Source organism: Anguilla anguilla, chromosome 3 (assembly GCF_013347855.1).
Source record: "Anguilla anguilla isolate fAngAng1 chromosome 3, fAngAng1.pri, whole genome shotgun sequence".
Lineage (NCBI taxonomy): Eukaryota > Metazoa > Chordata > Actinopteri > Anguilliformes > Anguillidae > Anguilla > Anguilla anguilla.
Window position 1 is genome coordinate 55,499,136 of NC_049203.1, and position 16,608 is coordinate 55,515,743.

Below are 16,608 nucleotides of genomic sequence, written 5' to 3' on the forward strand. Positions count from 1 at the left end.
AATTTTTTCTCTTCATATATATATATATATATATATGGTAATTCTAATACATTTTGGTTTCACATAGTAGAAATTACTGAAGTTTTTTATACATATGAAGTGTCCATAAGACTTTCTTCCAGAACCCTGCAGGCTCATTTAGGTACAACAGTAACCTGGCCCTCCAGTTTTTCCAGCAAACTAGTGCTTTGCATCTTGCAATGTAGCCTCTGGATTTCTGTTCATGAAGTCTTCTGTGGACAGTAGTCTCTAACACATCCATGCCTGCCTCCTGAAGAGCGTTATATACATGTCAGCTTCAACAGTAAAACAGTTAGGAAGGCTGAGCACATTCTGTTATTCTCCAATTCATTTTTACTTTGAATGGACAAAGCCTTGCTATTTCAGCTCAAGTTATGCCATCATCAGTGTATAGCCATTTTTATACTGGGATCATTTTGATTTAAAATTCCAAACAATAATAATTTGGAGTGCATGATAACAATTTGTAAGGCATGCATTTATTTATTTAGTTCAACTGGCTTGCCCACATCTTAGCTGATTCTGAGAGTGCATTCTCCAATTCTTGCATATTTAACAGTTTCAGCAACATGCAGACGCCACCATTTGTTTACTGTATTCACATAAAGTAATATTCAGAATACTGAAACCCCTGAAATGATATGAAAATCAGTATTTTAGCAGTTTAAAATAAGCGGTTTACGTGCATTAATTTTAAATGCATTATTCCCTTAAATATGTGCAACTAGAAAGGAATTTCTATTTCTAAAAGTAATGTAAGTATGAATAGTATTTAATTTTTGGTGGCATATGATATTTGATCATATAAACTAAAATAAATATTTTGCAAATGCCACAGTAGTGAAATTCACAAATATCGCTTTCTGATTTGTAACCTATGAGGTGCCCATGATTAGGCTACTAAGGCTTGCATCAACAGCTTGACATATTTAATCAAACCGAAACCTCCACTTCTGTCTCAATTCAGATTTGCCTTTGCATACTATCTATGGGGGGGGGGGGGGAAACTATACCTATGCCCTTTGCTGTATCATGTATAATGTATCTGGGAGCTGGGGGAGCCTATCCCAGCATGCATTTGGCGAGAGGCAGGAATACACCATGGACAGGTCGCCAGGGCAAATTGACTACATATGCTCAATATTATTTTACAGGCATATGTGCTATGCATAAAATGTAATATCGATGCATATATCATTCCTCATACCTAAAACCATAACATTCATGCTTAATTCTAACTATCAGTTTATTTGGTCTCATGTACGGCACACTGACATAAAAACTACTTATTGTGGGGTATATGGCAACTGATTGCAATACATGAACAGAGCATTTTCACCACTGCTGCTACAGTATGTCACTGCATTGATGTAAATTAGTTACATGTGAGGGATCTTTGCTTTTTCTGCATCAGAAATGCCATTACCCATTGTCTACTCTAAAAGAGTTAACAAAGAAAAATCTAGCCTGAAGGTCTGCGCCATAATGTTGCAGCAACTGCTGTCTTGTAGTTTTTTCACCGACCCCCTCTCATTTGCAAACTCGGATAGTCCTTTTTTAATGGGGGATGGGGGGTTAAACCAGATGTCCGATGCCCCTAGTGGGACCATTAGAAGATGCACACAGCCCCACAAAGTGCAAGGAGTTAGCACAGTATCAGTTCAACCAAGAGCACACTGCAAATGTTTCCTAAAACTGAACTACACCGGCCACAAAGATCATCAAGCGGTAAGTAAATTCACTTTTTTAATTAACCAGATGCCCGAGCCCTGACACTGAGACTGCATGTTTTATTTCCAGGACTCCAAAGCAGAATTCGGCCACATTTTGGCTCCCCTTCTTAAAAGAGCAACAATGGACGTTTTTGCGAGAATGATGTGAGTGCAGATTGAGAGTGAAGCCCTCCACCTTTCATCCACTCCCTTTCATGTGTGCGTTAATACCGCGTGACATGGAGAGGTTTGCAGGGTGTGGACAGACCAATTTTATTAGCATCGCAATTGAAGCAGCAGAAGCACTTAAGCAGCATCAAGAGGCACGAAGACTTAGAGCATCATCTGATCCCCCGTTGCAAATGAAAGTCTTTAATCTTAGAGCCGCGATTCGGCGTGCTAAATAACTCCAGCTCTCTCTGCTCCCACCATTCCCTCGCACATCACACTGCTGATAGACTCCCATCTGCTCTCTCTCCCTCCCTCTCTCTCTCTCTCTCTCTCTCTCCAGTTCATCTACAAAAATGCATTCAACCCCTATCCATCCACTGCAGAAAAGTAAATCAAATAAATAAATCAAATAAAATGAAGATACAATTAAAATATTGTGAAACATGACCACGACTAGGAATTTTCCACTGTACACGATGTCCCATTGTACTTTACTTAACCTTGCTTGGATGACTGTCAGTGGAAATTGTACACTTCTGTGCAAACCACAAAGTACCGTAGTAGGTGGCAATACATTTCAATGTGTAAGAAACATTGTCTATACATGGAAAGGAATTGCATGCAGGAATATAAAGGAGGGAATGAATTGACCTTTTAATTTGTTTTAGTTTTGTTTTTTACAATGTAAATACAGGGTGTGTAACCATAAATTCCCTCTACAGTGAGCAGAGAGCTCCCCCTGTCTTTAGGATGGAAACTGCTATATTTAAATGGCATACCAAATAATTAAAGGGAATGAATTGCACCACCTATATTGCAATTGTCCTTGCAGGACACTATACAGTGCACTCATATATATATATATATAAATTTTTTTCAGAGAGTCAAGCGTAAGTTTGTCTGTTTTTGTCTTCATCCAATGTCCCTCTTTGCTCAATTCATTTCTCATAAACAGGTCTGTAGTTCTCAGCCTCGTTGCAAATGACGGTTTGGCAATAATCATGCAAAGCTATCAAGGTACTCAGTGTTCCTTACAAGATGTGATGTAATTACGCTCATCTTACGGGAAATTACATTTGCAATTTTCCCTTCAACACCGAATAAATTAGTATAATTATGAGCTAGATTAAACAACTTCAGTCTTGTGGCTGTAAACCCAAGTGAATACTGGCTGTGCGTGCTATTGTAAACACCTTTGTTTACAGGGGAATGTTTTGTTGCTTTTCTTTACCATGAAGAGTAGATTGGTGCCAATGTAGTGTGTCAAACTTTCAGAACAAGAAAAATGTATATATAATAAATAAATAAATGCAACATGTAGGGATGTGTCTTTGTCATTTACATTTAGTCCCGTTTGCAACTGAAAAACCGACAACTAATTAATTTATATCAATTATATTAATAAAATGACAATTAGTAATTTAGCCAAAGGAGAAAAAAATAAAAGAAAAGTTGAAGGATTAACACATAAAAATAAAGCAATGGCACTGCAAGTGAAAAAAAGAAAAAGCTAATACTAATGAAACGTAACATGAGTAACGTTTTCAATTCCCACTCTAAGTAATAACAGCCACCAACTGCCAGATAATCATTTTTGCTTCAGACTAAAAATGAAAAAAAGACTATCGCCTGGGCCTCAAATTCTCTTTATGCTTCACTTAATTTAGGTGCATTTATCAACGTGTTGTCTGTGCACTGTTTATGCGGGTAAATGCAGATTTTTTTTTCTGTTTAATATGTAAATTATCAATGTTGAAGCACCAAGATTTGAATAAACCAGCTTGAATAAGTAGACTATAAAACCTTAGAAGATCTTTACGAGCTCACCAAAAACTTTGTATTTTTTGCTGTACCGTAGGGTAATCCCATCAAATCTTATTTAAGGTACCCTAACCTGTTGCACGGCATTCCATGGGATTTATTAATCTATTTATTTGTTTGTTTGTTTTCTAGATAATTATCTGCTTCGTATCTCTTTCTCTCTGTTTCCGGTTTCAAAGATTTGCAGGTAGCCCAACCACAGTTACATATTAATTACACATTGCTTTCTGTGTTCACACTTGAAAGCACACAACTGGAAGGAGCGGCTCGCTCAACGCAAGTAGGTAGGCTACTTACGTGACGATAACAAATCTTAATTTCCATTTGAAAACTTCATTGTACAGAATACTTGGCCAGTGTTCGGACAACTGGGCACTGCTGCCATCCCATGGGGTTACAGAAATTGTACTGAGTACAGAAATAGTAGCGGACTGTATTGCATTATATCAATCGTGAAATCATGGAATCGAAGGAGAAGTCCGATTATGGCTCAGCCGCCACGTTGTTCATCTAATATTAGAAAAGGTTCATAGTAGGAATTGGGGGTACGCAAACTCCTTTTTTTTGGGGGGGGGGGGGGAATCACAAAATAGCGTTCTAATGGAATATATTGAAAGAATGGTTATGCAATGCGCAATAAAGCGAAATAAAAGAAATAAAGAACTAAACTTTGTTCGGTTACTTATATCCCATTATGAATTCAAGACAACCAACGGGGTCTGCTTCAGCATCAGACTGGCTGTAAACTACCATTCTATTGCGCATGATTAAATGCTTTATGCAGTGTTCACGCGAAAGGTGTGAAAACTTTTATTTTTTTCCCTTTATGAATGGGTTACTATTCAACATTTAGGCTATACATAGACCGGTTGGGGAAGCAGGCATTCCGCATCTTAAAATTGAGTGTTCATAGATGCTACAGAAATGACAGTCTACATCATAGAGATGCTACGTGTAAAAATATACTGTCATAGCAAGACACGAAGGAAATAGTTCCCTAAACCCTACATTAAGATATTAACAATGTCTTTTGAACACAATTCGACAAGATTTCAGTAAGTTACACGGAAATGGCTGCGTAAGAATACACCCAATACGTAGTTCCGAATCAAATCCTCACATTTACTGTAATCATTTAACTGAAATATTTAGTATTACCTTTGCGAGGTGCTTCCATAACAGAAGGTTAGTCCCATTCCATTTCTTCACAGCATGTATGAATTAAGAAAGGAAAAAACCACGTAAAATCCTTGTTTGATTTATCGTCATGTATCCTCGAAGACCCAGCTCGCCTACCAGGCTTGTAAGCTTAGCCAGATGCAGTAGGTGTATTTGGAGACGCAGCTCCAGTGAATAGCGAGTATACTTCGTGGGAGAAGTGCTAAAGCGTGCGTTGAAGCGCGGATTTTACCCCTTCCCTTCTGCTGCGTACAGACTGCAAATCTTTGTGGGCTGTGGGCTGTGGGCTGTGTGCTGTTGCAGAGACCACTCGCACACTCGCTACATCTGCATCTTCGGAATATACCATGTACCACACTGGCGAAAGGGGTGTGGCATCGAAATCGAGCAAGAATTCACTGAGCAATGAGCGGATACACTGTAAAAATGTACGTGAATTTTATGGTAACGGTCTGTAAAATAGTGAAGGTGCGAAATTGTAATCAGTTGAAATGTAAATAATTGTATTATTTACGATGAAACACCTTACATTTAGCATTTGTTGGACACAGCCTGCTACCTTATGCTTAACATATTATTACCGTTATGGCAAAGCTCCCATCTGCCAGTATTTACCATGCATTTTCATTTTTACAGTAGGCTATATGGGCCAAATTGACCAAAAAAAAAAAAACACTAAGGATTTTGTGCGGTATTTCTGCATTTGACTGCGCTGAACATGGCTTAAAACTGTTCTGGTTCCTGCTACTCGATATTTTCCCCAAGAAAATGTCCCTATGCATCGTCTTCCATGTTTTGGAGAAACTTCCAAATTCATGCATGTAGCCCACGGACATATATTTCTAACATAACTAGCCATACAACTTTCAGTACATTCATGTAATGCTAAAACACCTGCATGACATTAAAACATTTCTGGAAAAAATGGGCATCTTACAACAATTACACAGTGGTTGCCAAGTTGAATCACTTATATTGAGTCTTTCGCTTTCCATTATTTAATTCCTTCATATTCTATTGTGTTATACATTGCGTTACAGAATACTGCTAGCATACTGTTAGATATGATTTTCTATATATGCAATGTATACAGTCTATTTATTGGGTTATTTATTGTTTTTGTTGTGTTGTTGTTCAGAGACCATTTTCAGGAGCCACGTACTGTATCATAACAAATCACATTTCTAGGCATGGTACAGAAGGTTGCATGTTCAGTTCCCATTGGGAGCACTGTTGTTGTACTCTGCAATGTACTTAACCTGAATTGCTTTGGAAATACCCAGCCAGTATGAAATATACAAACTAAAATAAGCTGTGTAATTGCTGTGGAGAAACATGTCTACCAAGCAAATAAATCATTTAATATAATGCCATGTTGTAGCCTGTGCTAACTATAGTGGTTTAATCCCATGTGATTATTTAGTTGATTTTCATAAAGCAATAAAACATGGTGTCTCAGTTTGACTGGCACTATGGTTTGGCAAACAATGGTTCAGCAATGCAGTAAAGGTAATTTCCATACGTATTTTCAGAATGCTACTGATTGCTTCCACTGTGCGGAGCAGTAATTAACACAATAAGAGAGCTAGAAATAAAAAGCAAAATAAAATAAATGCTGAATGAGGATATGAACAGGCCTCCTAAACCCTGGCAATTCATTTGTGTCCCTGCTCTTAATCTCTAGAAACATATATTCTACTACCTAGACTGAAAAGGGACATTCTATGAAGATAATCATATTTTTGAAAATATTTTCACTGCAACATTTATTTGTGATTAAAGACACTGACACTTGTGTTATGTAAATACATAAATAAACAAATAAATAAATAATCATAATAATAACTAAGTCATAATATTAACAAAGGTTTTTTTTTTTTTTTTTTCTGCGGGGTCTCAGGAGGATAAGAATATTCCATTCACAGAAACACCTGACAAAGGAGCTCAAAGAAGGTCACAATTTTCATCCTTTTGTGTCCATATGAAGAGAGCGTTCATGTTTTCCCAGAAAACGCCCTTCTGAATGTTGTCACAAAATGTTCAGCTTTTTCCTTTTAACAACACAGGTCCTCTCACCATAATAAATGCTAATACAAAAATGTGACTAGTCGCTACAAAAAAAAATGAATTTTGACAGAACGTAACAGCTCAGTTACTTTTCATTTTGTTTTCTTCTTGAATTATTTTTATGCAACTATCTTTATCTATACTGCAATCTTATGTCAGTTCTATTTTGTTTGGATTTAATACTAGTTGCTTTAATGGCAAGTTCCCATCATTGTACTATGAGCTCCTATCTTGGGAACTGTCTGAGGGATGACGTATTGAAAATCCCATTTTTGATTATGAACATATTAAGGAATTATTGGGGACTACTGGACTACATTGATATATACAGTATTATGTCTTTGGGAATAGGCACATTATCTTCCAGAAAGAAAAAAGAGGAGTCTGTTGATATGTTTTGTTAATGTTTGTCATGATGTGACTAGAATACCATGGAACTGATTTTATAAACTTTGTGTTGCCTCTCTTCATTAACAGACAGCACTGAATGAATCAACACAGTTGTATAAGTACAAAAACTATTAGGTGAGAACGTATGCTATCAGTATTGAAAAAGTAACAATTCAATAGCACTGTATCAATTTGGTAATACGGTATGGTCTGAAATGTGTTTATTTATGTGCTTGGTTAACACATATCTCACATCCCATATTATTTGATAGCACTGAATGTGTGATATATAACTCAGATTTTTACCACACAGTCAGCCATTTATAGCTCTGTTCGTTATGATTATGATGCACAAAGCTCTGTAAAAGAAACAGACTAAAATATTTACCCTCACATAACACATCTCAGTTCTTTATTTTATATTGATAACAATTCATATCCTAGAGGTCTCCAGTCATTGTAGTAATGTCTTTGTTCCATAAAACTGCTATTTTATCAATGTTATATTTAACAATTATACCAATGGTTATAGAGTGGAAAACCCTCGGCACAATGAAATGACATGTATTCTCACACTACAGTTGTACTTCAAACTCGCATTCTATTTGTGATTACGCAGTTATAAGCACACATTGTCATACACAGTAATGGGTGACCTTACAGTTGATTCATGTCCCTGCTGGTAGTGATATTATCAACAAAATAATAAATCCTTCATAATTACAAAACACGACATATTACGCTGCTAGTTTGGTTATAAAGCAAATCATTTCATGATTCAATTGATAGGACTTGGATCACAGAGTATGGGAGGTAGCACGAGGAGAACACAGTCTTTAAGTAGTTTATTTATTTGTTTGTTTGTTTGTTTGTTCATTTATTCCCCATGGTAGCATTTCAGGTAACTAGTTTATCAGTGGCTAATCTGAATTGCAATTTGTATGTAGGCCTCCTTTCAAAGGTGAGACTTGCGTATGCTCTCAAATCAAGAAACACTGGGATCTGGGAAACCAGTGCACTGCCATGACCCAAAGCAGCCAAATTCATCCCCACACATTTAGTAGATACAGGCTCAATAAACAAACTGCACCATGGGGTAATTCATTATGCAGGGATAGGTTTTCTTCATTGTTTTTGGCCATTATGGAATTTAAACCATTATGGATGTGCATATTAACACCATTATCATTTTTGTTTTTGAGGACATAGCATAAATAAATCTGAAAAAGATCACAGACAGTAACAATTTCAAATACTACAAAAGCAGAATGAAGTTCAGGATGAGGACGATTGGCCATTCCAACTGGGGTGGGAATTTAATTCTCAGCCGTGCTGGTCTACCAGTGGCTGCACAGACCTACCCGCTTATAAAACTGGAAAAAAAATAACAGGCATCTCAAGAAACTGTCATTCATGGTGTCATTGGCTATCCCTTTCACAAACTCTACTCTATTACTTGCATAGATTTACAAGCATTCTGTGTGATTGAAATAAAGAAAGTGATATATAGTTGTATATTTGCAACTGGACACTGTTGTAATGAGAACCTTCACATGGTCAGACATAAATGGAGACATCTAAAAAGACTGTTGTCTTTAGTGTTAACCAAATGCTCTTCTGGGAAGACAGATATGGAGGATCAAGCCATTCTATTTGCAATATTCATAACCCATAACAGCCATCAATGTATTATTTATGCTGCTGTGGTTTGCATTCAAATATTTCCATGTGGATATGTACCAAGCTATTTTATTTGAGTATTTATTTAATTTTCTTATTAGAGACTTGCATTGTATGTAACAGAACAGACTCCATTGGACAGACACCAAGTCCAACAACAACAACAATAATAATAATAATAATAATAACAACAATAATAAATTATTATTATTATTATTATTATACATATTGCCTGACTTGGTTTCACTAACAGATTCTGAAAGGCTGCCCATCAGTATTACATTTCAAGTATCTCATTGACTGCTGAACAAAACGCCATTGATGTTGCTGCTCTTCTTATCATTATGAATTTGGCACCGAATGCAGGGTTGAGCATTGCATTCCCACCCCAGTTTGGAATGGCCAATCTTCCGCAACCACACCCGCATACATGTGTTGTTGCCACTGCTTCTTTTCACAGCGCAGACGACATTAAGCTCGTCTAGAGTCATTCCCTGAGTCAAGAAAATCATTTCTGTGTACAACAGAAAACAATTTCAAACACATATGTATTTGGACAGGTACACAGATTTATTGTAACATTACATTACAGGCATTTAGCAGGTGCTCTTATCTAGAGCAGCTTACACAACTTTTCCATAACATCCATTTATATTGCTGAATATGAAGCAATGCAGGTTAAGTACCTTGCTCAAGGGTACAATGGCAATGTCCTACCCAGGAATCTAACCGTACCCTTTAGGTTACAAGACCAGTCCCTTACCCATTAAACTACACTGCCACCCTCAGACTGTATTTGTGTAACAGGCTGTGATCTTGGGGGATATTTATTGGGGGTTCAGTTCTTTCCATTAGTGATATGTTCCTTTGTCTGATGGCCAGCTGACTTAAATTAGTCATCGCGAAATGTGTCTGCAATATGATCCTTATCAAAATGATGTGCTAGGTTTGAATCTTTTGGCTATTCATTTTCAATAGAGAAAAGCACATCAGTGAGACAGAAGTTCTAACACTGGGAAATTATTCAGTAGGCTACTGTATATTTCAAAACTTGTAACATGCACATACTGTATTTAAATTCCTACACACACAGTTCTATTGTTAAGGCAATTAGATACTTAGTTGTGGTTTGTTTGATTTAATACAGGAATCTCTCCACCATTGAACCCAAATTATAGGCACTATGTCTATAAAGACAAAGTCTAAAAGTGGACTGTTTTTAGTTTTTTTTGCCATTTTTCGACATTTTTCTATTGCAATCGTCAAATACCGGTAATCTGACATTAATGTGTTGGCTAAAGAGTTAATTGACCAGCTCAGCAGGAATTTAGGCGCTAAACTGAGGAGAGTGGTAGAGCGCATTAGAGAAAATGATTTCCCCGTTGTAGAATTTGAATGAGGCTGCCAAAAAAACAAGCCCAGCAGCTGTTAAAGTTGCAGACGTGTCTGGAGTTCTCAGAAGAAACAGAATTGTTTCTAATTTTTATAAAGAATCGCTCTGTGGCAGATTTCAGCAATTTTGAGGCAGTTTTCAACAAGCTGATGGAGTACAGGAGGACACTTTGATCAAGGAAGCCACAGGACAACTGTTAATCCTGGTGTGTGGTTCTGCTTTTCTGAGCAGCATGGGCTGGCTTTTTTTCCTCTTGTGATGACAAATAAGGGGTCACAGACATAACAAAAAACAGGTTTATGAGAAAAGCCCTTAGACGTCTTTGTTAAAAAAGAACAATTTTCAGTCAGACCCAAACAGGCTTTTGGGTACATCTCCTTGGTTACAAACTCAATGTTTCATTGTCTGTTGAATGTTTAACTGCAGATGTAACTGTTCTTTATGCAGCCTTTTTGTTATCCTTCAGCAAATATATCAGCAAAACTTTCCTACAAGCATGCTGAATACTAGTTTCATGTGGTGGATGACATATTCACTCCTGGGGATAGAATAGGCCTCCAGTGTGTTTGCAGTCAAACTGCCATGCTGCCTACTTTATATAAACTTGTGACACAGGCAGCCATTGGTTTGCCTTGTTCAGCGATTAAAAAACACCTCTGGGAGTATTAGGAACAAAGGTATTCTTTTTAAAAAGCATTGAGAAACTGAATCTTTTGTTATGATGATAGCACTGAACACATTTAGATATATGATTGCACTCAACGCTGTTTCTTACGAAAAGGGCTTCTTGCTCTTTTCATGCACCTGCATTTAACCCATGTTAACATTAATCACCCGCAAGTGTGCAACTCTATTTAATCAGTCAGCTTCTGACAGACAATAAGCAGTTTAAATCAGACCTGACCATTACAGCATTTAAAGATTTAGCTGACAGAAGACATGCTCCCTTAACACATTTTTTTTAAATGACAAATAAAATGTTCACAAAGAAGATGAGACCTGGCAATTGGCTACTGTGAGAGGTAGGCAAGACCAAAAGCACCTTGTGACCCGGTGCAAAGATCCATTGCCCACAAGACTGGTTGTACGTCACCTTCTACTGCTTTGGCACCTTGCCCATGCAACCCACCCCAGAAGTCACACAAGTCAATGGCATTGGCAGGGCAAAACCTCAGCAATCATACTTTTACTTTCTGCCTGTGACCTGGCTTGAAACCTGAAAGGCTGCAAAAACTAATATCATTGTGCAATGCAGGTATTGCTGTCCTTCATAACGTATAAAATTTGTAATGCTCAGTGGCCTGTTTCTAAAACAAAGTCCTTATCATGAAAATAGTATTCCACCATACAAAGTCCATTTAATGGCCAGCTCCTCCTTCTCCACAGCCACAAGCCCACATTTTATTTATTGTGGGCTTGTGGCTTATTTACTGCTAAGGCCTGCAGTCCTCTCTTTCACCCTGCAGCTAAACCACACCCATACCAACCCCATGGGCATCAGTCTGCACTGTGTAGGATGATTCAAAAACTGGCTCCCAGCACAAACAATCCTTACAGTCCTGAAATACAGCTTAACAATCCAGTGTCCACATCAGCTTTTAAAGAATTCATTTACAGACAAGACTGGTGAGCACTGCAGCCCTGCTGGAAAAGTTGGATATGAAGCACTGGCACAACCAGACCTCACCTAAGAATGACCTTATCCATGCAGTTGGGGAGCATGAGTCCTGACTGACTCCACCCTGTCCACACATAGCTTGAGGATACTTCCACCAAGCACACAATTCATTGGCTTTAGCTAGATGACACTCCTATAATTATATAAATTATACATAGTATTTATATACAGTATTTCTGTATATATTTACAATAGTATTCTTGAAGCCTCAATTCACATAGGGACTTTTGGAAGCGTTCCTGCCAATGTTTTTTATAAAAGCGGTTTGCTACAAATCTACGTATGCTTTCAGATTGTGTTGAGTAAACACTGAGATCATCAATGCATTTAGAGAGAATTTCCACCATGAAATGCGGGCATATACTAATTTGAATGTGTATAATATTTAGGTCAAAACATGTGTTCTATCTTACACTCTGCACTAAGCTGTGGTATCCCAAATATTCGCTCGTTTCAGACTGACACAGCTGTCATTTTCCTGCCCAGAGCCCATGTTGTTTAAATAACAAATGAACTTGCACCCATCTGGGATGGTCAGTCTTAAGATGAGGTGTGCTCAGGTGCATTGTTGGAATATTGCTATTCTGATGTAGCTAAAAGCATTTACACTGAAAGGGCACAATATTAAATTAGTAATGTGCCTACATAGGTAGGTGTACAAAGCAAGTATACTCTCCAGTCTGTAACAGGCACAGGGGCGCACACATGCATGCATAAAAAATATCATAAGATTACAGTGTGAAAGAGTATCATTGTGTAAATGAAAAATACACTATAATGAAAAATATTTCACAATAGTTAGTCATAATATTAATCCAAATGAGATAATTGCAGTAATTACAAATAGAATTAGCTAATTATTTGATCAATCTTGGCAATACACATCCATATTTGAACAGATGTGACGTGTCTGTCAAGACCCAGTGAAAACGCTGTAAAGATCATGCACATCAAATATCTAAACTCCTGTTAAACAACTTTTGTGCCACATAATTGCAAGACCATGAATGCTGAACAAAACATCACTTGTTGAACTTTTCAGTTGTTAAATATTTGTGCATTTGCTCATATATTCTTGATTTGTCACACAGTCATATGGAGCACCTAATTGCACAAAGGATTGGGAGATGGTCCATTGGCCAAGGACCACATTCTCATCCCTCAGCGAAGGGGTATGGTGCCATGAATGGTGCTTATCCCAACAGGCTGTAACAAACATCTGTCATCTCCTGGCAGATGAGCTGGAGAGGAATGCCTGCTGTCTCTATCCACCCCTGTTACTGTGAAAGTCATGGCTGCCCAAAAGTTCTTTTGGAGGTGGGTTGTTCCAGCATCCCCAAAGTTCAATTTTAGCCATATCCCAATCTGCCGTAAATTCTGCCATACATGCAGTTACCACATGTCTAGTCCAACATGCCAACGAATGCATTCTATTCCCCATAACAAGTCAGAACTGGGGTTCTTGGTGACACCAATTGCATGCACATGCAACTGCGAGCCCGCACAGAGAATGCTCTTATATATGAACTACGAGGGAGCCCACTCCATCAACATCCAGGTGATTTTAATGCCATGTAAGGTTACACGTGTATTCCCAAATTATTTTGGATCAAGCCATGACACCGTTATATTGGCCAACTCTGTCATTTCTACAGTCTTTTAGGGGAATCCCCCAATGGAGGGGAGGCTGCTAGGGAACAATGGCTATCTATTAAAACATGGCTGATGACACCATATGCCATATGCCATTTTTTACATAATGTTTTATCACATCCACATCCAAGTTTCCATACTTTCATACTTTCAATTAAAACCCCACTGATTTCACGTGATACTCCATAACTGAACAAAATTATTTTTTAAAGGGAACTTTAAGTCTAACTATGAAAAATAAACCTTTTCAAAAATCAGAAATGAAAACAGACTCGCACCACATTAAAAAATTAATTCTGAGAATTTTAATGGACTATAAAAATGTTCTAATATTCTAATATATTCTCTGCTCATGCACGATAAAGTTGCACATGAGCAGGTCTCTTTCGTCAGAGGTAAAATTGTCTTCTCAAAGTCTTGCCAAATTTGTCATTATATTGGCAATATACCAAAAGGTGCAAATGCAGGCTGCTTTTACAACATGGGGGATGGTCCCCAAGGGTGTGGCTGCTGGAGCCATGGTCCTATCCTCTCACCTGCTGTGGCAGCCATTTCCTTTGCCCAGACAGTCTCATACTGTCTGGAGCACTGATGCACACATCCGGAGCTGTGTTATCCCACGTGTGTCTCAGAAAGTCATGTTCTACTCTCTAAGCATGCCCTGCTGGGTAGCGGGTGTGTGCGACTCTGGAGCCCACAGGCTTTAGGCCTAAGGCTTTGTCCGTGCTCCCCTTGCTATCCCCAGCGTGACGGGCACACTACTGTGATGAAGTTAATAGGCAAATGCCTACAGGGGAGGTCTGAACTTGTCTCCTCTCTGTAGGCCCCCCATCTCTGTTAGGTCCGGCTCGATAGCTTTCCACAGACTTCCTGCCATCACTATGGATTTACTGGTTTTGTGTTATTCTTCTGGAGCCTTCGTCTCACAGTTTTAGATTGATCATTGTTCCAAAAAACAAAAGAGTGAATTTCAGAACGCCTTTTCTATGTTTTTAGAACCTACCACAGAGCACTGTATGGGCAGCCAAAAGATTTTGATTTCTTGCGAGAAAAGCTTAGTTGTTTTTGCCTTTCATTTGAAGGTTGGTCATATGAGCAATACTTTGCTGATTACACACACATTTCCTTTTTTTTTTTTTACTTTTTAAAAAACTAAAATAATTGTCTACTTTCAAGGAGCAGACTTGACATTGATGTTTTTAACCTATTTGCCATGGAAACAATTTTTTATTGTTTCTTTTAATAATGCCCTGCTTCCTGACAGAGAGAGAGAGAGAGAGATTTTAAGTGAAAGCAAGAGGTGACAATAGCAAAAAAGCAGGGGAATTCAAATAAGGGCTGCAAAGCAGATTACTTCACCTATAATACAGCAGTGCTTTGCAACACCTGCAGTGTTTTAAAATGTTCTGCACCACACATGGTTTCATTTCAGACAAAAAGTGCTCACCACTCCTCAAAAACCAACCCAGCTGAAATGCTGAGTGGTGAGCATTTTTTGTCTGAAATGAAACCGCATATGGTGCAGAACATTTTGTGGGGCTAGATATATGTACATAAACTTGCAATGCAAATTGCGGCCTTACAAGGGTATGTTGGTGAGTATGAAATCTGGATGAAATCAATGCCTTATTTAATACAGCTACAGTTAACACGACTGCCTAATAATCACTTTTTGCGTGTGAAGAAGAGTTTAAAATAAGTAGTTAAAAAAACTCCTGTTTAGCACATTGAACATTTTCACTGAATGTGGGGAAACTGTGGCATTTGATGGCCCCTGTCAATAACTGTAATGCTGAGCGGTCCTTCTCATGTTAGCTACAGTAACGTTGTCCGTGACAACAGGCACTCCATTAAAGACTCAAACCTCGCAATGTGGGCTACAACATGTACCAAAACGAAGTTTAAAGAAATAAAAACAAACACATGGTTACCATGCTTTTCCATTCATTTAGTAGTGCAATTTCAGCATGCTCTGTTTCCAAAAATGTTCTGTCAAAAGCAAAAAGCATGCTTCACCATAGACCAAAGCATTTAGATGCACCAATGTATTTGCTCACATTATTTACTAGTGGCAACTGCCCAACTAATTTAGCTTTTTTAATTTTCAATTTTTTTTATTTCAAGCACTTACTGCCGCTACAGTTGTGCATGTTATTTCAATTATTTCCCACTGCTGCATGAGATCTATTGGTTAATTTAATAAATTAAGTAAAAACAAAAATTTAAAAAAATATTTGTGCCTTTTTTCAGTTTTCATGATTTTCAACTTTGCCATGACTGCTCTATGACTTTATTCAATATTTTCCATGACAAACACCTAGCCCTAATCATTGCGTAACTGCTTAATCTGTACCGTTTGATGATTTCTTGCTTGGGCAGTTGAAATACCGTGGTTCATGTTGCAAAGATTCCCTAAGTGTTTGAGGCCAATACCTGTTTCTCAATTTTGCTTGCATCTTGATTTATGCCACTTTAGCACATTCATCAGAACACATAATCAGCCACACTTATAATACTGTGTCTCCACCCGTTATTTGCTCGATCCTCCCTCCCATACGCACTAAGGTGAGAAGTGCACCTTGCGATGACTCATGTAGATGACGTGCGAACTGCACTTCCAGCCCCGTGTGCCTGTTTGATACATGTCATGCATGTTTCTGGGGCAGAATGCATAATGAGAGCATCTGAAAGCAGTTGCAAAACACTAAGTACATCTGGCCCTCTTACCTTCTCACAAACAGCCTAAAACATTATCTTGGAAGTTTTTTTTAGCCCATTACATTAAGTAGGATCTGACATGTATCTTAACAAGCTATGTTCAGCATTGCTTGCCAGAACACAGA

At 38.0% G+C, this 16,608-nt stretch overlaps 1 protein-coding gene across 3 annotated transcripts in view; it reads right to left on the bottom strand.

Moving 5' to 3' along the window:
- Positions 1-16,608, bottom strand: part of LOC118224254 (teneurin-1-like) — a 362,344-nt gene that overhangs the window by 201,006 nt on the left and 144,730 nt on the right. For 2 of the 3 annotated variants that reach the window (XM_035411576.1, XM_035411578.1), the window contains exon 1: positions 4,884-5,259. The exons of the other annotated variant lie outside the window; for it this stretch is intronic. The gene's annotated coding sequence lies outside the window, so the exon portion shown is untranslated. Of the gene's footprint in view, positions 1-4,883; positions 5,260-16,608 lie in introns of those variants that run through there. 3 annotated transcript variants of the gene reach the window in all.